We start from the raw sequence: 27,707 nt of genomic DNA, 5'->3' as shown, positions 1-27,707 counted from the left end.
ATGTAGATGATAAAACCTCTGAAAGTGTCCTGCCAAATCTACTCATTGTATTCCAACATGGCAGTTGAAATAATAACACATAACATTGATGGAACTCCTCTTTCTAAATCCAAACTTTGTACACAGTAGTAGACGATCATGTCAGGATGTCATCCTGTATAAAACTTAAACTTCTGTCTAGAAAAGTTACAGATTAGGAGGGGATTACGACATTTTTTTAAAAAAACGTTTTGTTTTCATAGGGTTCAGGAAATATAATGCAAAATTGCTTCTGTTGTACACCTGATTTACACCTTTCCTCCTTCGCCACAGCCTTTCTATCTTTGACTTGAATTTGGAAATTTGATTTGTCCCAGGCTCATTTAAAAAGCTTTTCGAAATAAAAAGTCAAGTTTCAGATCCACACTGTGGAAAGTCATGCCTCAGTAAAGATCAGGATCCTGAAGAAAAGGCTCTTTTGAGGAGGAGCACACAGCAAAGGGCTTCATCTGGACGACAGGCCTTTTGTCTGAACATGCGAGTTACGTCAAACCCGAAGCGAATAGGGCTTGGTAGACTGGACCATCTGCACACGTCGGCATCTGCCACATTTACCTCACAGTGTGCGTCACATGAGAGGGAAAATTGTCACAATTCCTCCCCTTCATAATTTGTCCCAAATTCAGATATTGTTGTACATGGAAACAGTGTGTTTTTATTCTGTTTGGTGTTGCCTGTCAAGGCACTAAGAGGTTCTTATGATTTTGTGGTCTTGGCTGCACAGGCCAGCTGAAGCTGTCAGGTCTTCCAGAGGTGTAGGGGTAGGTGCAACAATTTCAAACAAACTGATCAGACAAGGACCAAAATGGAATTTCGTGTAGAAAAGACGGCTGATGGGTGAGCCCTCTCCATGGTGCTGAAAACGCCATGCGCTGGCCATGGTTCTGAAACCAACTCTCTCAGGTAAACGCCCCTCATAAAGACAGAAAGGAGCGAAATTGGTTTGCTGATGATTGAAAATAAAAATACAATGTGTAAAGAAAGAATGATAAAAGGGAAAAAAATGAGACAATTCAAGTCAGGCTTTTCTGAGGCATCACGATGATTAAAAAAAGGGGCTGTATGGTACTGATCGCGCGTGAATTGGCACTTGTTGCCATAACGCAGTGAAACCTGCAAAGAAGGCAACTCACGCCTGTGCGAGCGCGGACTTCCGCGTGCATGCGAGCGCTTTTTATTTATTTATTATTTTTTTGTCCTAAAATCCGACACCCTAAAAGAAGTAAGGGTACATCTTGCCGCCCTTTACCCATCCAACAGACTCGAAATGGGAAAAGCATCAAACGTCGCCTTCATAGCTCTGAAACCTTTGCATGGCAGCATCCAAAATGATGCAAGCCGTTGGGTGACTGGCGCTACAATTAGCTGGCAATTGTTGCACCGATTATCGCCACACCTCAGACTTGCAGTTGGATTGTAAAATGTCTCTCCTCGGGGCATGCATGAGGAAAATATCTCAAAAGACATGGATGGATGCGGGATTGTTGGTGCGTCGGAGCACCGTGGCTGTGGACGGCGCACGTCCACAGCCACGGGTGATCATAGAAAGAAATTGCAATCAACTCGCTGAAAGTTAACACGAACACACTTTTACTGAGGATTAATGCCCCCCACCCATTTTACTCGAATCCCCCCCTCCCCACAACCATGATCACTCATCAGTCCGACTCAATGGCCACTCACGCTCCACCGCCAAACTCGGAGATGCATTTCTTATTATCTCTGAGCGCCAAACCCCAGCGGAAGCTTCTTCCTTTTTCTCATTTTAAATATTTCAAAAATAAGCAAAAAAAGATGCAATAAAAAATAATTTAATAGAAAAGACTCACCCATTTTGCCCCGATCCAAGGAACCGCGGACCCCGTGTTTCCGTCCTCTTCTTTTTTCCCTCCAATAATCCCTGGGAATTTGAGCGGCACCCATTCATATGCAGCACTAGGGTCCCCCCAACCACCACCCCTCCACCCTCCCTCCATCCTTTCCAGACGTCAGTCGCATTGCCTTCTATTAATTTCGCCCTGTATTTATAATACTACAACTAATAATAATAATTTGTACTTCTGTGCATTTCTCAATCTTAATCCATTTTGTCCTCCTCCCTCCTCTCTGGAAAATGCTGCAAAACCTCTAATGGAAGCCACTCAATTCCTCCAGTCTGCTTTTTGCTGGTGACCTGCATTGACGTCATTGCGTCATTAGGTTTCCCCTGGAAACACGGGAGAGCCAAAAATAGAAACACATTAATTCAAACCCCAGGCTGGAGGAAGGGGGTTGGGGTAGGGGGTAGAGGGTAGATGGTGGCTGTTTTTGGTCACTATATCTTTCTTTCAATTCATTATATGACCCTCCCATCCACATGTGCGCACACACGCACAGCGTTCACTCACCGGTTCCCCCCTTTAGTGACAGACTGGACTCGAGTTTTACGCACAGAAAACCTGAGATACCAACATTTTATTTGACAGCATTTGTTGGATTTTTGGACTGACAATGTTTGTGTAGTTTTCCAAAACATAATACAAATTTAGTGTAATATAAAACGTGTTAATTGAAAAAAAAATACATTATGAAGGATGTTATTGTTGATTAGTTTTCAACACTTTTTAAAATCATGAACCATGGACACAAAATTGCACTAAACTTTTAATTAACAGTAGCTACTAAAAACACATGAATTCAAACACAAGTTCTTGAATTAAAGGGGAAAACCAACAGAATGAGCAAAGCAGAGAACCTAATAAGGATGTACCTTCAACCAGACACTTAAATACACGAGGATAATAAGCTTAAATGAAGATAGCAGAATATTGGCAAAGGAACCTGGTGACCTTGCTTTTAACCATGTTTCCTTTTAATTTTACTAATATTTAAAGACCCACTCCAATGAAAGTCGTATATTTGATGTTTTTAACATGATTTTGTGGCATTTTACTCACAATTGAAAACATAAATATAAAGAAAAACTAAAATTAAAACTGCATTTCTGAGTATTTCTTTATTTAAATAATTTTGAATCGGGTGCAGACAAAAAAAACAAAAGATGATTTAAATAGATTTAAATAACACCACAACCAAATCTGCTGTCCAAAAATAAGTGATATTGTGTTACTTTGTCTGTGGAACAGTACATCAAAGACCTTGATGGCATTGTTTGCTTGAAGTGATTGGATGTACATGCTGCTCCCAGACTAACTAATTTTGAAATAATATTGATTTGGAGAGTATTACTTTTGTTTTACCTCACTTGTTTAATGATTTTTGCTGGATTTATAAATTCTGACAAAAGCAGCCATGTGGTAAAATAGAGAAGAACTTTATTTTTTAACAAAGACCACTTTGTATTGAAAGAGTTTGTATTGAAATATTTAGTCCGACGAATGGGAATCTGACCAGGCTGTGTGGGGATCTGCAACGGATGGCAATGTTGCAGACTCTGTGCTGAGGGGTCATCTTGTGTACATTTTTTTCTGACTGTAAACATCAGATAAGGTTCAATAGTAGAAAGGAAAAGTGAATGGATAGATGAAGTAAAGCATGAAAGTGACTCTATGTGATAAAATGAAATTGATAAATGGATTAGGAGAGCATATAGTTGGGATGAAAGGATTATAATTTGGTAAAGAGGGGGTAAATGTAGTGGGGGGGGGGGGGTAGGGAGGGCATCCATAGAGTTAGAAGAAGTTGAGAAAATAAAGACAAATTGTAACAGATGCTTCAACTGGGTTTTAATGTGGTAAGTGAGGACCAGTGAGGTGATTTCAAATTGTGTAGGAGGAACATCTTTAGATATCGAGGTTTACTCTGGAATAGAGAGGAATAGATGTTAGCCAAACCCAGACAGTGGAACAGAGAGGTTACAGGGGGCAGAGGTGAAGAAGGGGGAGGAGAGAAATAGGTGAGGAGGTGACTACAAGCAGTATGGTATGGGTGGAGGAAGGTTTCAAAAAGATTCACAAAAGAGTGTCAGTAGGACTAAAAAGGAAAGGTGTAGGAGACTGCAGTGAGAGCAGCCATGTTTTTGGTTTAGAACTGCAACCTGAGGACCAAAGCCTTATGTGGCTCTTTCTTTGACCTTTGTTGCCCTCTGAAGGTAAAATACAATGTTTTCAATATTTAAAAGTAATTTTTTCTGGACTTTACGGCGCATCAAGCGCAACAAAGCAGTCTTACAAGTCAAACTTCATTCAACTCATTCACAAACAGTTGAAGTATAGTTACTGTTGCTTTACTTGGCTCCTGACTGTGAAAGTCGTAATGCTCCAGCAATCCATGAAGCTGTGCAGTTTTGCAATTTACATAAGTCAAATATTTTTGACACATTTTTTAGCGCTGTGTAGCACAGAACATCAATTTTAAGTATGCACATTAAATTATTTGCCAAACTGTCTTTTGTAAAACAAAATTCAAGAATTTTAATTGGGACTGATGGATTCCCAAGATTCGCATCGCTTCAAAATTTCGCTCCAAACCTCTTCCAAATGGGAGTTCATGAGCTAGGATCAGTTTGCGACAGTCCCGCATGAACACCGTATGCTACAGAATCTGGTAAAGATTACTTACTTTGTTTGGATTACTTTTAGTTTCTTAGTGTTACAAATTTCTGGCTAAAATGCACCAACAATGACAACGAAAACTGTGTATAGTTTATTTTTATTTTTTTTAAATCATGGCTGACATTACATCCTATTGCTACATTTGCTGCATTGAGATGATTCTATGAAGTGCAGGGTCTTTTATTTTGAAATGAAATCATGGGATTCTGTAAAATTAAAATAATTTCCAGTTAAAATGATTTAAATTAAATTATGTTTATGTACTTTTATTTTATTTATGTCACCATCCGATACTAGCGAAGGTACTGTCAAAGCGGTGCAAATCTCGTGAATCCAGCTTCAAGCATTTCCTTTCAAAGTTCTTTTCCGATATTTGAAAGACTTGGTGTCTTATAATTCTGGCAGGACACAAACAGCAATTGTTAATTTCTCCTCCATGATAAATTTACAAACGGTTGAAATTTCCATGATTTAAAAGGGACGCCATTCAAATGTCACTACTAACCCTTGTGCTATCTTAGATGACCCCACCCTTACATTGACATGTTCCCCCTACCAAGACAAAGGTGGATAAAGGTGGAAAGATTTCATGTAATCCATGGACACCAGTGAAGATCACAAATCATTGAAGAAAAACGGTTCAGAGCACTGTCTAGTGGGTCTAGATGACCCAACTCCCAATGTTAAAGTGCCTAGGATAGCACAAGGGCTAAATACGTGCCCCTCTTTGGTCAATGGAAGATTATATGACACCAAGTGCTTCATAGGTGAATTGGTTACTCTAAAATGTGCCATTAGGTGCGCATGTGTGAGTGTGTATGGGAGTGATTGTGTGCCCTGCAACAGACTGGCAACCTGTCCATGGTGTACCCCACCTTTATTCAACAATAGTCAGGACAACCCCTTGACCCTGTAAGGGATTTAGAAAATGGATGAAGATGGATGTGTTTGTTTGTATGCATAAGTATGTGCGTGTAAGCTGTAGTTGTACGTGTTGACTTGTTTGTGCCTGAAGAGTTTTGGAGCCAACAGGTACGTTTGTATTAAATTGAGTGTCTGTGGACAGGCCCCCGACTTTTTGTTTTTTATCTACACTTAACAGTAATGATAACAGATTAAAAAATAAAATTTTTTAAAAAAGAAGCGTCTCTGAAATTGTTTTATTAGGGGGCCAAACATGGAGTTGGGCAGGAGTTTGTCCATCCCTGGACTCGAAGCTTGATTTGGGTCAACTGAGGAAGAGGTTGGGCTCATTTATGATAAGGGAGCTGGTATTAATTGGCAACAGTTGCCACAATGCTGTGGCTGCTGCTTGGGCCACTAACACGCTCTTTTGAAGCCACAGAAAAATGTTTGAGTTGCGTTTAGAAGCAAAGACTTTCTCTGTCAACTTTCTCTGCCTCTTCCTTGGTTCACAATGGAAGGTTGCTCCTTTACCTTTTGCTAAACAAAAACCCAACATTATTATAACATTAAAGATTGATCAGGTCATTCTACACCCTTCCTCTAACTTACCAGTTGAAATATATGTGTATTGGGGCGTAATGATTCATTTTAACAGTGATTCGATTCATAACATAATTTGTGGCTGTCGATATGACTCATTGTTGATATTGGTTCATTAAATACAGCTATTCTAGCTATCCAAAAAGGAATGTTGTAGCCTAACTTTGAACGTAGAAACTGTGTTGGCCTCTCTGACATGAGCTGGGAGCTTATTCCATAAGGCAGGAGCTTGGTGGCTAAATACCTCCAAATGGGCTTTTAGAAATTCTAGGAACCACAAGCAGTCTTGCTTTTTGTGAGCAAAGGGTCAAGTTAGGATGGGGTCAAACCATTTAAGGCCTTATAGGTTAGCAGGAGGATTTTGAACTTGATTCTAGATTCAACTGGGAGCCAGTGAAGTGAAGCTAACACTAATGTAATCTCGTCTGCTAGTTCCTGCAAACAACCTTGCTGCTGCATTTTGAACAAGCTGAAGACTTTTAAAGCAACCTTTAGGACACGTTGCTAACAAAGAGTTACAGTAATCCAGCCTAGACGTAACAAATGCCTGGAGGAGTTTTTCAGTATGACTTTTAGAAAATATATTTCTGATCCTAGATATGCTGCATAGGTGAAAAAAATGCAGTTTTACAAGCCTGTGATTTGTGAGCGTTATATGATAAACCCTGGTAAAAATAAAGGTTTCTAACTGTGGAATTGAAGGCTATAGTTATGCCATCCAGAGAGACTATCTGATCAGATAGAGCATCTCTTAGGCGGTTAACACAGTATTTTACTATACTAAAGAAGCTACTTAAAGCATATGAATGTGAATATTAAACCAGATAACACCAAGTTAGGAATAAGCAATCAGGCTAATACCAAACAGGAGCAAAGTCAAGCAACGATCCAGCGCTGGTTTATGCACCTAGGAATGACCTCCTCCCTAACAATTTACCTTAGACAAATTTATCTGGTCGGCTTGTAGGAATATACATCAATTCATTGATTAAGTAAAGTAATTGTTACCCCCTTTGATGCCCCTCACTATAGAGCACAAAAGAGGTGTGTTCTCTTTTAAAGTTTAGTTCCTTAGATATAAATAGAGACCTTTATTGGCTTTTGGAATGCCATTTTTATCTTTGGATTTTAACTTATCAGTTGGTTCATCTTTGACAGAATCTTCCATTTTCAGATCATTGTTTCAGGGCTTAAACATTCTATTTTAATGCCACTTTTTAGGGGATAGGAATGATTTGGGTTCCTTCCTAATTGTCATTCTGGCTTCAAATTTAAAAGAAAATTTTGCTTTTAAACATTGGTATTGTTTAAGATTTATGTTTCTATTTGTTCACCCTTCATGGAAGAGGGTTAACAACCAAAAATAGACTGCATGTGTGTATTATTTACAATGAGTTAGATTGTTGTCCTTCCACTCAAAGGGAAGTATGGGCTGCTTACTTATTATCAAAATTTAAAGAACACTAAATACCAATTAAATTGTTGTTTTAAGGACGACAATTTGGCGGTAAAATACTAAAATCGGAGCATAAACCCTTTGACAGAATTTCACGATGTCAGCACTTATATCTGTGCGCATTCATGCCCATCTACCCGTTCGTATATCTAGGCCAGCCGCCTTTTCGTAACGTACAGAGGCCTGACCCCACTTTTATCGCTTTATCTTCTCCTATCTGCTCTGCTGCGACGTTCAAGATCAAGTGACAAGCGCTGCGTGCAACTTCTCCAGCAGCGTTGACATGCAGGCACGTGTCCGCGTGCGCAAGCTGCCGGCTCGTGACGCCTGACTGGAGGCACGCGCGGCTGCTCACGAGCCCTTCCTGCTTTGATGGTGTGGCCTTGAAAAAAGAACAAAAAAAAAAAAAAAAAGAAGGGAAGAAAAATGAAACAGCAGTCAATACTAAACGTCCACTGGTTGCTATGGGGAATTTCCTAATTCAGACGTCAACAACTGTTTTTGACAGTTCTTTTTAATTTTAGCACAGCAAACTGGCTATTTATTTATAAATGACTTTTAACATTTTCCAAATCCAAAAAAGGTGCTTTTAGATTTTGTAAAATCATTTTTCTTTTTGCTAAAACAAAGAGTGAAGACCGTGTTTTCTTGATTACTTGATGCAGAACATCTGCTGGAACAGCCAGTGCAGAACAGGCTGCAATTCTGCTTCCACTTTGTAGTCTGTCTGTCTTCATGCTTTGTACCACAACAGATTAAGCACATCCTATTGATTTAAGTTCATTTAGCCTTACTGAAAGTTACCAAATTAAAGAAGAAGTTAATGTAATTTTAATTTAAAAGGCACCATGCAGCCTAATTCCTGGGATTTTAGTGTGCTAGCTGCTGGCCAAAGCTGACTAAATAACAAGCAAGGTAGGTATTGCATAATTACTTTGTCATGGATAGCCAAATTAATTTCGATTAAATCTCTACATGTATTAATTATATTAACTTTCTTAAAAACCTCAATATTTTTTGTATCTTCTGCTTTAAAGTTTACTGGTTCAACATTTAAACCCTTGCTTCCCTATGAGAATGTATGCTTTGACATTTTCCTTATATATTTTGAGCTCATAATACAATAAATAAAAAGCAAAATGGCAATGTTAATCGTAAAGACCATGTTAAATGATGCAAAATAAATTTACTTCAGACTCTTATGGGATAATTTTGCTCTTTAGAGCACAGTGCAGTAAATAACTTACAATCACCTGTTGTTCTGACTGCAATGTTTCACCCATCCAACTATGAATTTAAAATAATTAATTATATTTAACTTTGACAATCTGGTATATTTTTGTTACCCTTACGTCCTCTTTTTGCCCCAGCAGCCATCCTTGCATGCTCTCGATGGAAAAGCCCTGTCCAAATGTCATATAGCTGTGGTCTGCCTAACAAGATGCTTCCCAAACCTGGGTAAGATTTGATACATCTATTAAAGGGTTGAAGGTAATCATTTATTAAGTATTATGATGTTAAACATACAGCTATTGCTTTATATACAAGCATCATTGGGTTTTCTATGGCAGTGTGTGATTCAATCTAAAATATCATTGTAATAATGGAATACAATATTAATTTAACAGACAAAACAAAAATCAAATAATATTGCATTTTACCATGGAATTGGTTTGGTCTGTTCAGTATATTGAATCTCAATAGAGCCGCATTCACGATTTTGTTAATTTCTGGAATTTAAGAGTTTTTAAAAGATACAATTTTAAATTTATTTTAAAGTGACTATACTCTTCAAACTAAGCACTTTTTACGTCTTTCTTCCTCCAAGTGTCTTGTTTGTATTTTTTCATTGTATGATGTTGAATGACAGTCGTTAGGCATAACCCAGATAGGATTACAGGAAAATCGATCATCTGTAAAATTTGGCAAAAGTTTTATTTCTATATCAAGTTATTTATTTATTTCTTTACAAAGTTACCTAAATAACTAGAAATAAAAATGTAATCTACTTTAGAACTACAAAAAAACTACACATTTTTTTTTTCCTTTAAGATAATTGAGGAACAAAAAATGTTGACATATCAATTAAAATTGTACATTGACCCTTTCCATATCACATGACAAGGCCCTTTGGTTATTCTTTGGTTTGTTCTCCCAGAGATTGAGTACTGTACGTTCATTGTAACCATAGTTTGAACATCTTTTCCATTTTAACCAGCAAAATTGAAAGCACTACATAACAACACCAGTTAGTTAAAGACAATTTCTTCTCGCCTCACTCCATTTACCTAAGTCAATATCTAATCTCCTCCTTCCTACTTCTGACGTTTCCATTGATCACTCAGACAGGTTTTACCATTCTCTTTAACTCGTATATTAATGATTTACGGCCTTCTGTTTTCCTTTTACATACACATTCCGTCAAACTGAAAGCTTTGGTAAATAAGTGCGATGAGGGTAAACCAGATAACAGCAACAAAGAGACAAAACAAAAAGGGGGGGCTGACATAAACAAGTGTGGAATTAAGCCAATAGGGCACAAATGTGTGCATTTAAACATACGTGTAAGCTATGTATTTGGGATAAAGAGGAAAAAGTTGGATTGTAACTGTCTTCATGTGGGCACTGACCCAGATGGTTGATGTGTGCACTAACTGCTGATGCCATCTGCTGGCTAAAACCCTAAACTACAGGCACGCTGTTCAGGGACATCTGCATGGCATTTGTAAAAGCAAAACTACATGTCTTATTCATATTCAGTCAGCTTTGGTTTGTTTTTTTCTTTTTCCATTTGGATTCCTCAGTTCTATTTAACAAGGTTAAACAAAGATGTTTCTATCGAGATGCACATAGGACTTGAGTGTCTTTTATCAAATCAGTACTGAAGTATCACTGCCGATTCAGTGAGTCAACTGTCACTGTGAAGTCTGACATCAAACCTTTGAAATATCCTTCAAATCAAGCACAATTTGCTCAACAGTGTTGCATTTATGAATGAATGAGCTTTTACCCCTTGGTATTTTTTGCCTATTTGGAATTTAAATGTATGCAGAGATCAAAGCCCCTCCTTATGAGACAGAGGTGGTGCAATATGCAGAAACCCCTAGACCAGTCACAACCGTTCTTGCCACGGCTGTTTTGCAGCCTTAAATTCATGGTGATGTCTTTCAGTAAACCACCTCCAGGGGGCAGAAGTGCTCAGCAGTGCCTTTCCTCTCATTCTTTTATCTCCCACTCTGTCTTCCTAATCTTTTCTCCTCAGCATTTTGTCTCCACACAGGCATGGCTGCCCTGCATCCTCATTTGTTCCACACTGGCCTCTCTTCTTCAGATGCTGGTTTGGGTTTTATAGTCTTGGTTTAGGGTTGCTCCTGTGTAACCTCTCTCAGATGGCATTTTGAATGACCTAATGCAGTTTTTTTGTTGTCATGCAATCATTTCAAATAGTCAAGCATTTCAATCTTCTTTCCAGTTAAGATCTGGCACATTGACATTGAGATGGTTTGACTTTGATTTTAGTTAGCCTTCACCTTGGCGTTTGGTTTCTCCTCATATGCATTTTTTTCATTAGGAGCATTAAAGCCCCATTGTTCACCCCCTGCTTTCTAAATCATGTATGCATTACTTGAATAAAGTGAGACTTAAAAAAATCACATACTGGGGGTCACAGTTAAGAGACCTAAATTTTTAAACGGATGGAATCCTGATGTAAAAAGAATGGAATTGAGAAAAGACAGGAATGTTACTAGAAGGTAGCTGAGTAACTATGATGTGTAGGACTGATGTCAAAGAAACCTTTGGGAGCTGTAGAAGGCAGAAAGCAATGGACCTCAAGGACCTTGAAAGGATGAATTGAATGCTTACGATGCACAATTTAATACTAGGCTCTATAACCAAAAACCTTTCATTTTTTATCATTAATTAATGATAATAATTAACATTATTAATGATAATGTTAATTGCCAGAACCAAAAAAAGAGTGAAGATGGAAAGGACACTCTGGATCTCTGGAGTCTTGGACTAGTGTGTACCTAATAAACTCATACACACTTTGTGACCATACAGATAAGAACAAGTATTAAAGGCACAAATTGGACTTTCTTGGTCAGCAGAGTTGTTACCACTCCTTCCTTCATTGTGCTTTTTGGAGCAGGAAACTACTTCTAATAAATGTAAAGGGTTGGCTGCAGCTTAGCCATGATCTAGTGTTTTGAAGGTGAATTTGATGCCACTTTTTTTTTTTTTTTTTCAAAAATTATTTTTCATGGTTTTTAAAAGCTTAACTTTGGACAATTTGATTGTTTGCATGAACATGTATTTAATTTGCTCCGTGTATTTTCCGCACTATAAAGCAAACTTCAAAGCCTTATTTATTTATCTATTTTTCCAAAAATTGATCATTTCTGGTTGAGCTTACAGATTTCCGAAGCAATTTTGAGACATAAGGCGCTTGATCAAAATGCCAGTCTGTTTTTGTATGAGTTGGAAACGAGGTTGGGAGTTATTGTAAATATACTCACGTATAGTGATGTCAGACTTTTTATTTCTTTTTTATTTTATTTTTTTTAATACATATTACTAACAAGATTGGGAGTCAGTGTCTACAGTTATGTTGGTTTTAGCGGTATCAGTCTGATTTTTGATGTGTTGTAATCAAGGTTGGGTGGCCATGGTGCAGAGGTAGGGCCGTCTACATCTGATCGGAAGAGTGCAGGTTTGTTTTCCGCCTTGCCCTTTGTTGAAGTGTCCTTGGGCACACACTGTCAGCATGTGGTAGAGTGAATGGGACTGACTGTAAAGCGCGTTCGGCTTTCAGGGAGGGTAGTGGTTTACAAGCATACGCCGTTTACCATTTATTATAAAGATAGTAACGTGTAGCAGAGACAGACTCACTTAGCATTTTTAAATCTGCTCTTAAAACATATTTTTTCTGTTTGGCTTTTAACTGAGTTGGAATCCGGACCTATTTTATGTGTTGTATGCTTTATATTTTCATGTGCTTTTATTAATTTTTGTGTTGTTCAGCACTTTGGTGAACCTTGTTCTGTTTAAAGTGCTTTATAAATAAAGTTGAGTTGAGTTGAGTAGCAGTGCCGGAGTATGTATTTTTTTTTCCGTGTTACACCAAGGATGGGAGTTGGTGTATTCACAGTAACATTTGTTTCAGCTGTATCAGTCTGTTTTATAATGTGTTGCAAAAATCAAGGTTGGGGTTTATTGTAATGCGTGATTAATGTGTTGTTACAAACATGTTCTAGAGTTACTGTGAACATAATTAATATAGTCTTGACTGACGGACTTACCTCTGACGTTTGTCTCACTTAATGCGCCTTATTGACATGAACTCAAAAAGAGATCTTTCATTAATGGTGCGCCTTATAATCTGGTGCGCCCTATAGTGCAGAAAATATGGTGCAAATAATTAACTTTTTAATGCTTATAGGAAATAGGAACTGCCCAATTTTCCATTTTTCTTAGAACAAGAATGACGTGATCAGTGCTAACTTGGTATCAGCATGAGAGGTGAAGGAGTTCAGCTTGCATTTCATTCTATTTTTGGTACAGACTGTCTTCTTTTTTGGACAGATGGCTAGACTGTATTAGCCATAAGCTTTGCACACTGAAACATCTTAATATTCTTGGACAAGTTGAGCATTTTGGTGGATGTAACTGACTTCTGTTCAGAAAGCTGTTGTTTGAAATGGATCACAGAATCGATGCTGGGATCAAAGCAAGTAACAAAGCCTATCATTGATTGTGGTGGGAAAGGATCTTTTCATCTGTGTGAAATGGCTTATCAAAGTCTTTATTCTTTGTCCACTACAAACCCACATGAAAGAGTATAGGTGACAGAAATTTTAATTATGTGTCTTGTAGTTACAAATTACAGCGAACACCCACTGATGTTAACTTTTTATTCAAAACACAGGAGCTATTTTGACTCTGCTTGTTACAGTGTTCGTGTTTGGACACCATTAGACAAAAATACACTTGTTTGCTATTTTTCTTTATAGTTCTAGACATTTATTTACTTATACTGTAGGATTTGGCACTGGGCAGGTCTCATCGTTAAGATTTGCTGCTCTGACATAAGAGGATAATCACTCATCTCATGCCAGTGTACTTGTCAATCTGCTGAACCATAGGCGTTCTCACATTGCCCTGGAAAATGTGCCTTGTGAAACCAATTTGCATATTCATAACCTTCTGACATGGAACAAAAAATAAATGGAAAACTGGTTCAAACCTTGTTAAAATACAGAAATAAAGTATTATCACACAGTTTGAGAAATCAAGTGGAAAAAACAAGAGGCTTAAAATTATTAAAAGAACAAATGCTAATATTCATAGCTAAAAATGGTATTAAAATAACTTAAGTTTTTCTGAGATCTAATTATCTTGTAATTGTCATTTAAAAAGTGCTCTTTGGTCAGTGCAACATTCGTACACTAAACAATAATTGAACATGATAAAAATAAAAAAAGGATCACATTGTGTTTCATGTGCACGGGTCACCACAAACACTGGAAGACTATGCTTTTTCCATTTTTGGCTCTGTTATGGAATAATATGGCTGCATAGCTGCACAGTACATCCGAACTTAAGTTTTTAAACGTCAACCAAAAACTGACCTTTTTGAATGGCTTTTAATACTTCATAGTCTGGCATTTTATTTTCTTTAATTTGTTTTATTGCTTTCTTATTTGGCTTTTATGCAGAGATCAAAGCCCCTCAAAGCTTTTATTTTATTGCTTTTTTGTAATCTTGTACTCTATTTTTTTATTTTTTTTATTTTGTTCTTAGCCTAATTTTAGACTTTCTTTACTTTATTTCATCTATTTGTATAGCAAATGTATGTATATGTATTTTGTGTTTTATGCTTTTAACATCATGGCCAGGGGACTACAGAGGAAAACTAGACTTATGCCTAATTCTAACTTCTTTAACCATGTTTAATTATGTATTTTAAATTGCTCTGTCCCCCTTAAAATAAACTATTACTATCTAACTCTTACCATTAGCGGTGGGAAAACGAGGCGGAATATTGTCACATCATCAAAGTCTTAAACAAGGTTGACAAAACCATCTTCAACAATTTGTTTCTGTAAGTGAAGCTTTACTTCAAATGAAAATTTAAACAAAATCTAGGTTGCTTTGGTTTATAGATTACTGAGTGGGGTTTTTAAACGGCCATTGTTAAATCAATCTGAGCTCTAAATAGAGTTAGAACGACTTGGTAAAAGAGACCAGATCTTTATGGAACTTACTGTGGAAGAGGGTCTGGAGGTGGAGGACACAAAGTAAAGCTTTTTATTTTCAAAACGTCTATCAGTTCTATCAAGAAAAACACAGACCACTCGACCCAAGCATACTACATACTACAGTTGGTTTAAGATTTTTGATCAAGCCTAATTCCCCATGATAGACTGTATCCAAGACATGTCGACATGATTAAGAGGAGTGAATATTAATGACGGCACTGTAATCCAGCACAGAGATAAAAGTGGAATGCTCCAGATGCAGCATTGCCTCTGGATTAATTGTTTCACTACACTGCACAACTGTGCACAGCCTGTTTGAAACAGATGATTCTGGAATCTAATCACCTTGCACATTGCCTGCCTTCCAATAATCTAGGATTGCTCATCAGTTAATAATAAAACTACCTGTTGACAACACAGCTAATCATTTTGGCCTTTAAAGCAGATTCAATGTCTTCTGTAATTTTTCTAATGGATGAAATGACCTCACTTTTGACGTCAAGGTCAACAGTTTATCTGATGGTGTGGTTCCATGTTCTAGGTTCTGGTCTGGCTTTTTTTATAGGTGAAGCTTGAACAGAAAAAATGTGAACGTGCTTTGACTGCCACCCGCTGACATACACTATTGCCACAGTTATCAACACTAATGTCACAGACAGCATCTTTTAACCCTTCCTGAGGCAGCCATTGCCGCTAGTTATTATGATATGGACTAGTACTTCATGATTTATGCTTTTTCGAGCATGTATATATATAGTAGGGGTCTGCAAACTGATGCTTCGGAGCCACACATGGCTCTTTGACCCCCTTTTTTTGTGGCCCTTTGGTCAAAGAGAAAAAGGAAATTTTAAATTTTAAAAAGTAATTTATTTTTTATTTTTGACTAAACAGCTCATTAAGTAAAGCAGAAACATCAGATAAGTCAAACTTTGGCATATGGCAAATGGCATACTCTTAAACAGCGCTTTTCTACCTTCTTCGAAGGCCCAAAGCGCTTTAGTCACAGTCCCATTCACACACACACATTCACTTTCACTTTATTCAACATTCAGAAACAGTTGAAGCACAGTACGCATCACTTAACAAGGATCTTGACTACGTTACCTGGAATGGTCCAACAATCCATCAAGCAGTGCAGCTTTTTAGTTTACCAAATTCAAACATTTGACAGCTTTTTGGTACCACAAAACATCAATTTCAGGTCAGTAAGCACAACCAGAGTAGAAAATGAAGGCGCATCAGATTATAAGGTGGAAAAAAAATGTATTGACAAAATTCAAAGATTTTGAATTGGGTTAGGGAGAAGCCGTAGAAGGTGAAGAATTTGGATTTGGCCTTAAAGTGCGTCACATGGTCCAAAAAATGGTTCAATTGACTAGCTCTGATTTAATTTTAGTTGGTTGGATTCACAAATTTCTTGCTGAGATACACAAACAACGATGAAATAATTTGTAAATACTTTTTTTTAAAATTTTAAATCACTGCTGACATTACACAGTCTACTACTAAATTTGCTGCAGTGAGATCATCCTATGTGGCACAAGGTGTTTTTCATCTAAAAGGAAGTGAACATGTGCCAAAAGTTTTAAACTATTTCATCTTTTGAAAAAAAGTTGTTTTCATGCAAAAAAAACAAAGGATGAAGTGAGACTTTGAGGCTCCTAGGGATTGTGGTCGGTGAGAAATTGACCCTAATGGCTCTTTAAGAGTTGAGGGTTGCAGAACCCTGATGTACATTGTAAACAAAATCCTTTCTGGCATCATAGGAGCAAAAGTTATGCTGTCAGGTCTTTGAAGTGCAGGTGTAAAATCAAAATCTCCAACTTTGAACCAGATGGAGTGAGATTCAAGGAAAGTGGCTGTGGTGGGTAAGCAGGACGGATTGGATGCTATTAAAACTTAATTACATTTTAATTGTAATTTGGTCTAACCAATCCCCCATAAAGTCCAATAACATGATACTTCCCCAAGCATTAATTGCAAATAACAAGCTTAAATCTTCCATCTATGTGGCTGACACCCCTTATTAGTTAAGAAATGATTTTCTGAGCTCTGACACTTCTTTTTGTGCAGGCGATCATTCGTCAATTACAGCAGCACATGCCAAATGAAGCTGTGTTGTCGCAGTTGCTAGGGATCATGTTGCTATGTGCTGATATTCCCTTTTAATATTCAGAAAGGTTGACTCTTTGGTTCTATGGTTGGCAAGACATTTTGCAAAATTTAGAGTTTGGCTTTAGTAGTGATTGATGCCTCCACTGCTTTCTCAATTAGTGCTGTCAAACATGCACTCTCATCACTCTTTGCATCAAGGATCTATACATGCAGTCTATAATTTCATTCTGTGTCAGTGTTTTAACCAGACATAAAGCTGTCCATCAGGGACTCCATAAAATTGATAGTATGCAAGATAAAGGACTTTTTTTCATATGTTGGCTAGTCTATTATGCAAAATATTCTGCTACTACAACACATTTTGTTTTTTTTTGATGTGTAGAAAAAATATATTTCTCTTGACTGCACGTCATCAGCGTTATTTTAAATAATTTCGTCTCCGGTTTCCCTTTAAGTTTAGTTTCTTCTAATCTTTTTAATCTTTTTACAAGACAAAAAAATTTGCAAAAAGTCTGTTCTTAATTTATTTTTTGTAAATGTCACAATGTTTTTTATCTTTTTTTTTGTTTTTCTTAAGCTCATTTCCCCCAGTACTCCTAAAGTTTGTGAACCAAAGATTGCAAAGTAACTAACATAGAAGCACAACATGCTTTAATGTTCTTAAAAAGTTCTGTTCTCTACAGTTTAAACAATCTTTTAATTTGAAATCTTTCTTTTCCTGCTGACAGTAAAACAATTTGAGGCTTGTTGTGTTGCAAAAATAAAAACCTATCAGCAAACTTTTGTCTTTTTCTCTATCTTGTCTTGTTTTATCCATTTGACTTGAATGCAAAATAAATGAAGAAGGTCTTGTTGGTAGGGGGAGAGAAAAGTATAAAATTTCTTAAGTTAATAATAAATTGTCAATATATAACTATTTTAATTACAAAAAAGAAATTAAATCCCAAATATTCATTCACTTCAAAGCATTGTTTTAATATCTTTCTTTAAAAGTTGAACTATAGTTTATATTCATTATTAAAACAATTGAGTTACAAAACAACTTCACATTTAATTATATAATTTATTTAATATTTAAATCTGCAAATATGCCTGGGATAAGAGTGTGGCTCAATAAAATGTTTTTTTTTTACACAGCTAAGTTGACTGAAACTGAGTATCTGTATGTGTATTTATTTTTAAAAGCCATTTTTTAATTGAAACTAGCATTTTCTTTCAAGAAATGATTTACTGATATGTTTTGCTTTATGTAAAAGTTTTGCACCAGACTATAAAACGATAAGGGGAAAAGAAAATTTAAGAAAGAAAACAAGGAAAAGGCGAGAACAAAGGATGAGGTACAGAAAAACAAAATATTGGACATCAATTTTAAATTGTGTGTATATATATATGTCTTAACTATTATATTTATGTCTTAACTTATGTCTTAATTAAAACCCATAGCGCTTTACAGTCACAGTCCCGTTCTCCCATACACACACATATTCACACACTGAAAGGGTTCAGCTGCCACACACCAAATTGTTACCACCAGGAGCATTGTGGGGTTCAGTGTTTTACCCAAAGACATTTCGACACATGGGAGGGCAAGGCGGAAACCGAACCTGCAGTTCTCTGATTAGAGGTTGACTGCTCTACCTCTGCATTCCATCCTCCCCTATAAAGAGAGCAAAGATACAAATAGACAATAACAGTTTACCAGTAGGGCTGCATTTTCATTGATCAGGCAAGTCTGCATCATCTGTGCAGAGGTGAACAGGTGTGTTCAGGTGAGTGTGCGTTCACTAGATTTTCACCACAATGCTACTGAATGTTGAAGGGAAGGTGTGAACCCCAGATCTGTCCTGCCTCCAAGATCCAGGAAGAACCAATGCATCAAGACACCATCCACCCAGACACCGGACTGGAGAGCCAGAGGCTTAGCCAAGTGGTTGTAGCATCTGCCAGTGGAAACATTTCAATTTAACATGTTACTTAGGTACTTAACTTTAAATAAATGAATTTAAACTTAGACATGTTGACTTTTTAAAAGTGAAAAGGTAAAACTTGAGGGCAAAATAAATCTATCTGTATTTTCTTTGTGGTCTTCATAAAGAACAAATGGTTCCCTAAAAAAAAAAAAAAATTTTCCTATGTGAGAGCTTGTCACATTGTGAAACGCTGTGATCATTATATGTCAAAAACAACCTTGATATCATCACTCCCCTTCACATGCTTAGGCTAACTGTGGAATAAAGTTGACATGAACCCCCCCCCCCCCCCCCCTTTACTGCTCTTCCAACTGTGCTGACATTTTAGCTCTAGTGATTCTGTCAGTGTGAAAGAATCATCCTATACAGCTATCCCCCTCTGCACCCCAGGGCTGTCAACTCCCTATTTGGTATATGTGTTGTAAATTCTCAGCATCAACCAATGTTATTTTTCCAGTGAGTGCTTCAGCCTGCTGTGTGTCATGGGGAGTGAAGGCCCCTTGTAGCTTTTCAAACTCTCTAAATCCATCCACAATGATTCTATAACCACATGTCAAAGTTCAAAAAACACAATCGTCTCAGTCTTTCCAATGATATTACTGTCTTATCCACTAACATCACTTTGCAGCTGTTCATACTTTCAATCTGCCTCATTTTCACCAAATACAATAGTCCAAGTTAGTTTTGTGCAGAAAAAAATCATGTTTTTGGTGTTTTTAACATGTTCTTGTGGCATTTTTCTGATAATGGAGGACAGATATAAAGAAAATTAAGCTTAAAATTGCACCGTTAATTTTGGGTCAGGAGTGTGAGGGGCTGTAAGCATGTAAACGAGAGATGATGGGAAATGAGGGCAGGCTAAGGCTGCGCCAACAGCCCCACAACGAACGACTCAGAGGCACATTTTTGCAGAAACTGTGTCTTAGAAAAGAACACAGGTTTGCTGGGAACACTGTGAAAATAGATCAAAAGATGATCAGAGTGGGACTTTCAGTTGTGGGACAAATTAAAATCCCCTTATGGACCTTTGGGAAGAATACAAGTTGTTTCCATTTTTAGGGACCAGTTTATATATTGTGTATGCCATTTAATAAAATAAGCGCTTTTTGCCAGAGTGTTGAATAGGAAAGAGTTTAATGTGCTTGGGCGCTTGGCCTGGTCTGTCTAATGTGCTTAGCATCAGGATACAGTGTGACTGCACTGAGTTGGCTGGCATTGCCGGGCATGCCCCTTGTACCTCCACGGGGCTTTTAGAAAGTGCACATTTGAACAAAATGTCAGTTTTGCTGTAGAGCGTCACAATTACTCTTTCAGCTGCGCACTCTCTTGTCTTTTTCGTGTTTTGGCATTTATGAGTTAAATCATCCACTTAAGAGTAAGAAGAGGATGTAAATGCCGAGCAGATGTGATGTAATATGTACTCGCCGTTCGGTGCCTAAAGACTACGTGTACATGTAAAACACTACAGCACCAGATGCAGATGTGGTGTTCACAGATGCTACGCTAAATATGTCCACTTGAAAGCAGGATTTGTGCACGACTGGAGTTCAGTAATCTTAGTATGTTAATTAGAAGCAGCATATATTGCCTCAACCCAAAATGTTATGTTCACAGTTATGCATTTATGATAATAAACATTTTTGAAGTTGCAAAAGAGGCACCAGGGGCCATATGAAGATATGTTGGAAAAGTTACTTAGTCCTTGAAAATAATTTGAGTCTAGTTATTACAGCTTTATTGCTGTGGATGACATCAATTTCTCTGGTTTCTGACAGCACATCATCCTGACTTTTCCGTAATGGCTTTGGGTGGCAGATCAGGACTGGTAAGAATAAATTAGAAATGAATCCTAGAGCTACATATTAGGAGCTTTTTTTTTTTTTTTTTTAAATGGTGGCACTTTGATGGAAAAAAGGAGCCATGTAATCACTCAGACTAGACTTTGATTAAGCATTAAAGTGAACTAGTAAAAGTGCGGATGTCACGGTGACTGAGCTTATGTGAATCTCACTGTTCATCCTCTATTTCTTCCCTAATTCCAACCTTTCTGCATTCACCATTACGAAAGCCTTCTGTTTTATAGTGCATTTACTTCATCATTCCTGTTTGTGTGTCTTTTCTGCCTGTCCTCTCTCTGTTCCATCCAGTGGTCTGTATCAGCTTTGCTGTATTTCTCGGGTAGTTGGAGCTGTTTTTTCGACATTTCCTTCCTTTTCACTTTCACAATCTTGTTTCTAGGTGTCCTACAGACTCTGCTTTTCCCTCTTTGCTGTTTTAATGGCCAGCTGCTATCTGATCAGATTTGCAAGATGATAATTATGATATCTTGTCGAGTCATGAGTGCTTAAAGTCCCACTCCGATCATTTTTGATGCATTTTAAAAGCTTTCCCAGTGATCTTCTTAATATGACTATGCCATTTTTAACCAAAAGAAAACACAAAAATAAAAAGATGGTAAACGGCGTATGCATATATAGCACTTTTCTACTTTCTTTGAAGGCCCAAAGCGCTTCACAGTACCATTCACTCTTTTACACACTGATGGCGGCTCCGCTGCAAAACACTGGCGCCAAACTTCCACCAGAGGCAAGGTGGGGTTCAGTGTCTTGCCCAAGGACACTTCGACACATGGGCGTGCAGGGCGGGAATCGAACCTGCACTCTTACCATGAGAGGGCAACCGCCCTACCACTGCACCAAGACAACTGTTGTTTTCATGAACATTGTTTCTAAGCCCGATTCCAGGTTGGAATAGAGAAGCGCAGACGCACGTTAATGGAAATGGATGCATCAGAATGAAGTGGAACAGGGAGCTTGGGGCCTGCCAAATGTAGCACCTATGTCACAGCTACAGGCTTCTGATTCACAATAATTATAATAAATGACCAGAAACACAATTTTATGCTTGATTTACTTTGTACATCAACTCCACCATGAGCAAAAAGCCACAAGAACATGTTCTAAAAGCCAAAAACACAAATTTCATTGAAGTAGGTCTTTAAACCTAAAGAAAATGTTTTTTCTGCACCTAGGTATTCATCATTACTCTGTTTCTAAGCTGTACAAGTGCAGACACCCTTTTTGTGATTACATCATTTTAAAAATATTAAATTAAGAGTTATTAATACATAAAAGGAGTGTACAAAGTTGTTTTCAGTATTTTTAAAATTGCATAACTTTTGATTGTTTGTTTAGATTTGGATCAACCCTCCCATCTTCTGGTCCCAAATTTAACATGAGCCAGAAAGTAAAGTATGGTGATGCTCCACCAAAAAAAATCTAGACAGGTTACAGAAGGGAACAAGCTTCTATTGACTCTGAAATGAAAAAGTCCAAGGAAAAACTGTGAGGAGTAAACGCCAGTCATCATCTCCTTCCCACTTCAGGATGTATTCACTCAATCCAATCAGTGACGTCAGAGACCAATGTAAATCTTTGGGATGGTGGTCTTGATTCCTGTTTCTTCCATTTGTCACATTTTCACTACTTAACTTAAAAAAGAAAATCCAGTGTGGAAGATCCCTTCATTGTGTGGGCTGGCTTGTGTTTGCACTTCAGTCTTTCCCCGCTTGTCGGCTGTTGTGTTCATCACTTTCTCCTCCCTTGTCTTGATTTGTTGGGTCAGAGTGTTTTTTCACCTTGTGCTGTGCAGGACTCCAGATCAGTGTCAAGTGCATTCATGTGTCTTGTGAAGACATTCTCCATGGCAGCTTGGGGCAACCTGCACATTTCTTTCCAGATGGAATGTGGCCATCCTCCATGTCATGGAAAATGGTCCAACAAGCACAGCATGTGTTGTCTGAGCATAATGAAAAGGTTGGGAAGGTCAGCATGAGATTGCTTGAGACATGAAGACCCTGTCTTGTCCTGGATAGTTCCTGGATATGCTAAGTTTTCACAGCTATCTAGGGTTTAGATCTTGGAGACACTCCCAAATCGAGATGCAGTGATAAATAAGGACACATTTTTTTTCAAGAAGAGGTTATTGTGTGCAGGAAATCTAATGCTGAGGTCTGTTATTAGTGCTGTTCTTGTGTTAGTTCATTTGTCTTTGTATCATTCAGTTACCTCTGCTGAGCTCCTTCTTCCTGTCCCCTTCAGAGGCCTTATTTACCGTAACAGGAATAGAAATTTCCTTTCAGGATTTGATCTGGTCTGGGGAATAGCTGCCTTTTCCTCTGGCTCTATTAGAGGCCAAGTTGTCAGTAGTCTCACTAAGCACTTCTTTTAGCTTTTCTGTGGTCGGTTGGCACTTGTTGATGCTAAAAACTGACATGTCTGGTAGTGGTTTTGATTGCAGTCCTATAGCTGATCGTATCAAACTGTTGAGTTTTGGGGATATACTGCTTTCTAAATACACATTGGTGATAATGATCAACATGGCAGCAGTTCAAAGTGTTAACGCCTTAGTCACATGTACCTGTGCTGGGGTTGCAAGTTTTTGGGTTGTCCTGGCCCATGGAGGGTCGTAGACAGGAGTGACCGCATTTTCAAAGGAGCACAGGTGGATCTTGTAGTTCCACTGTGGCACATGCAGCCAACCTAAGGGACGTTATAAAAATGGGACGCATGGTTGTCGTGTGTGTGTGGTAAGTGCTTTGTGAAGAATTTGTAAGGAAAATGTAAGTAAACGCACTTATGACACACTGGTGATGCTGTCATATGGTGACCTAAAGCTATGGTCATACTGCCTTTGACAACAAACGTTCAAGCGACTACTTCCAATGTGTTTTAGATTTTTTGGTTTGTATGAGTTGTATAAAAAAAAGTATTGGTGCATGCCTGTATAAAAATATGTGCATGAACTTTTCCACTCTAAAGGCTCACCAAGTCGATCTTAAAATGTCGTGTGGGCCACCTGCATGCCCCAAACAGCCTGTATCTGGGCAGTTGAGACTAAGACATAAAATGCTTTTGCAATATGTCATCCCCTGAGACATTCCTTGGCATTGAATTAGATGTTGAACTGCGGCTTGATGCTTACATTTAAAACGAAAGCTAAACCAAAGGAATCCGAAAAAACAGCTGATAGAAGGTAGTTCCACTGCTCACTTCAAGCAAGCAGATATTTGAAGAAATGGATGTTTGATCAAGATATATCAATTAGCTGGAGAAACTTTGAATAATACATGAATGTCACCCTTGGCTCACTCAGCTGAAAATAAAACAAAAATCTTTGAGCCTGATAAGATAATATCTACTTGGAGAGAATCTGGGCCATGTGATGGTTTAGCTGTAACTGCCCCCAGTAGATTTACTGATTTGTGGCTCAGTGTGAAATATTTTCAAGGACATATTGGCTGCTGTTAGAATTTACCTTGAAAAAAAAAAAAAAAACAGTTCTGGCTGAAACCGTGTGAGTGAAATGATAATTTCTGCTTGAAGTAAGCGATTGCTTGTTTTAAAATTCAAATTGCTGCTGTTGTTCCCTTGAAGTGTCACTATCTTCACTTCCCATGTGTATATTTCTGACTCCTTACACAGAAAAGAGTATAACGCTTCATCTGAGATGACATTGCCTGTGAATGTTAAAAAATCAGTTATGTTGGTGTTTTTAGATTTTACAGGTGTTTGATATGAGCACAATTTTGCTGAGAGAGGTTGAACTTAAACATTATCTAACCAGTTTTAAAGACTCATGTGATTACGAAGAATTAGTCTCTGTAATTTAATACTTTTTTATTCTTTTTCCTTTTCAACACGTGGAATGTGACTTGAAGCCCTGAGCGCATACATTTTTATCTATGAAGGGCAACTGCATTTTAGACATGATAATGAAACATTAAAATTTTAATTTTTCATCAAAGGCTAGTCCCATTTTGCAATTAAAATAAACCCACTCTGTTCCTCCTTGCTCTGCTTTTATGTTTCCTTTTAAAAGGATAAATTAGACATTTTTAAATCCTATTTTGAAAAGCCTACATTCGCCTTTTATTTACAAGTTATCAGCAGCTAACCTCTGCCTGCGTCTTTTTTCCATTTTCATTCTAATGGAAAACTAAATTCTGTGTTAACAGACTCTTCAGTAAGTCAAGTTAAAAGATTAAATAAAATATCCTGACAGGATTTCTCTGTAAAGGATGATTACAATCTACTGCATCTTATTTGTCTCGGTTTGATGCTGTTCTGATGGACCTGGAAATGAAATCATTAACATGTTTTTGTTTTTATTCTTTTACTGTTTTAATTGTATGAAATGTTTTGGTTTAGATTGGAATTTTCCTTTTGGCCATGAAAAATAGATCTTTGGATCTCAAAAAGGCTTACAAAATGCTATAAAAAGATAAGTCAGCATTAGTATTTAAAAGTTCTACGCATTGTCATTAAGTTCAGTTTTTTCTAATCAAGAGTTTGTTTTAAGGAAGAAAAATGTCTTAAGGACCCCCTTGGATGTAAATCTTGTTTTCTGGTGTTTTTAAACATGTTTTTGTGGCATTTTTCAGAGGAAGGACGACATGTACTCCTGCCTCTGGAGGTTAAAGGTTGGTGCAAGTGTTGAGTGTAGAGCCACCATCATTGTGTGACTGTGTGTGTGAATGGGACTGTGACTCTAAAGCGCTTTGCGCCTTCTAGGAAGAAAAGCGCTATACAAGTATACGGCATGTACCATATACTGTATATCGAAAATTTAGCTAAAAATTGCATTTCTAAGTGTTTCTTTATTCAAAGTGTTGTGAATCAGGAGCAGATAAAAAAAAAACCTGTTTGAAAAAGATTGTATTTGTAACGTAAAAAATCCACTGGGCAGGTCACAAGCCCCCTGGCCCGCTCCACTCTGATGCATCCACTTGGAGATGACTAGATCCATGAATGTCTTTGGTTTCCTTGTCTGAGCTGATATCTGGCTCAAAGCTGGACGACTGGATGGCTCCAATATTGCTCTCCATTTGTGTTGCACCGGTAATGTTGGGTTGAATTTGTGAGGGGCTGTAAGCTAGTATGAAACTGCATAAACAGAAGGATGTCAGGAGAGAGGAGCAGGCTTACCCCACGCAAACAGTCCCACCCACAAGTCTGAGGCGACTTTCTAATGAAATATTGCAGCACTATCTGCTTGAAGAGGACAGTTTAAAAAAAACTGAAAACATTTGGCTAAAAACTGTGTAATCATAATTAAAAGACTACTGGAAACACAGTGGATCTTTAATGTGCAAGTTTGTTTTTTTTCATGTCAAGATATGCATGTTTTAATAAAAAATAAGTTGTGCGTTCCAGGAGATAGATGCCCTTTAGGTAACCTTTCTAACAAAATAAAGACCACAGGTGTTTGGGTTAAGGATTAGTTGCTAAAAATTCAACACAACCCACTTGCCACAAAGAGAATTATCAAATGGGCTTTGTGTAATCGCTTTTCAATCATCAGTATGTTGCCTTAATGGCTCAAAACATATGAGGCATACGTTAAAACACATTTATGATTATTACTATTGAAGCTCATGCTATTTAAATCCCTTTTCTATATATCAATTTAACTACTGTAGGATCCTACTTGTCCAATTATTCATTCCCCAGTTTCAATTGCATCTTTGCCTTTTTCCCCATCTTTTTTAAATCGTATCTGGATTTAGTCTACATTTTTCTATCTAGCCCTAATTTGCAGGGTTATGGAGTGCTAATTAAATGAATTAGAGCCATGCTTTTCTGAGCTGTATGATCACCCACCTACTGATTAGAATGCAGCTAGATCAAAGGAAGAATTTTCATGTTTTGAATCTCCTTCTGCTTCTTATCCTCTCTTAACTGATAACCAATATAACAAGCAATATGTTTGAGACTTGCCACGTCTCTTATCTCTGTTAATGCACAAAGAAAATGACATGCGATGGTAGTGTTGCTGTAAAGATGCCAGTGAAGAGTTAATTTTCCTTTAGCTGCAGGCGCTCACAAACACACACATAGCAGTTTGATGGTACATAGATAGTGAGAAGAAAACAGCTGGTGAAGGCTTGTAATGCTGTGGTTGCAGAAAACGAAGTCCAGCTGGTGACCCAGAAACATCCTCTGGCTTCTCAGCACCTCAGCGTTGCTGCAACCTCTGCAGTGAAAGGGAAGAGGGTCATTTCACCTGCAGCATTAGATTCAAAGATACTAGTTTATTATCATAATAAACGGAAGAAAAATAAAGCTGTGCTTACGCAATTTACTGTGGTAACGTTATGAAAATGCATTGCCTTTATGTTGTGAAGTTCATCCCTTTAAGATATTTGTCTTTTAATTTATTTATGCACAACTTATGTTTTAAACTAGGTTTAAAAACCAGCAGCAAGATGCTATTTGAAGGGATTTATTTGTTATCATTCTTCCATCCATCTTCCAGGATAATTTGCAAAGGATTGTCTTAAATGCTTATGTAATCTAAGGTAAATGTCACTGATTTGATTTGCAAAAATCCTGTATTGTTGTGTGGGCACCTTCTGATTACCTTTGCCTCTTTGGATGCAATGTGACTGCTTCTCTATTAGATTTAGCTATGATTATGTCATTAGAGCAGATATTTCTGAGAAATTGCCCAGGGTAAAATAAATGCTTCCATAATTGCCATTTCTGAAACATATGCTGAGCCTTTTGGTTTGTTTAATCGTCAACACAAAGGAAGAAGCTATATGTGAAGCTGTACTGAATGGTTTTAATAAGATTTCATCCCTGTACCTGTAGGCAAATCCAGAGTTTTTTTTTCTTTTTTTCTTGCAGCTGAGCTGCATAATGAATGCAGTTGGGCAGCCTTTGCCTTTTTAGTCTGAGATCTTAGCAATAGAGTTTAATACCAGCACTGTCTGAAAAATATACAATAGTTGGAAGGTGAGAGA

General features: G+C 37.6%; 1 long non-coding RNA gene across 3 annotated transcripts in view; it reads left to right on the top strand.

Annotated features, from left to right (window-relative positions):
- The first annotated feature begins 6,747 nt into the window (after positions 1-6,747).
- LOC110017635 (uncharacterized) overlaps positions 6,748-27,707 on the top strand; it is a 93,886-nt gene continuing 72,926 nt past the window's right edge. For 2 of the 3 annotated variants that reach the window (XR_002872816.2, XR_002293093.3), the window contains exons 1-2: positions 6,748-8,469; positions 8,928-9,012. This is a non-coding gene — a long non-coding RNA (uncharacterized LOC110017635). The remainder of the gene's footprint in view (positions 8,470-8,927; positions 9,013-27,707) is intronic. The other variant, XR_002872817.2, reaches the window with a different exon arrangement.

Source organism: Oryzias latipes, chromosome 23, assembly GCF_053564925.1.
Source record: "Oryzias latipes strain Hd-rR chromosome 23, Olatipes_Hd-rR_3.1".
In the NCBI taxonomy this organism is placed as follows: domain Eukaryota; kingdom Metazoa; phylum Chordata; class Actinopteri; order Beloniformes; family Adrianichthyidae; genus Oryzias; species Oryzias latipes.
This window is presented reverse-complemented; position numbering and strand designations above follow the sequence as displayed.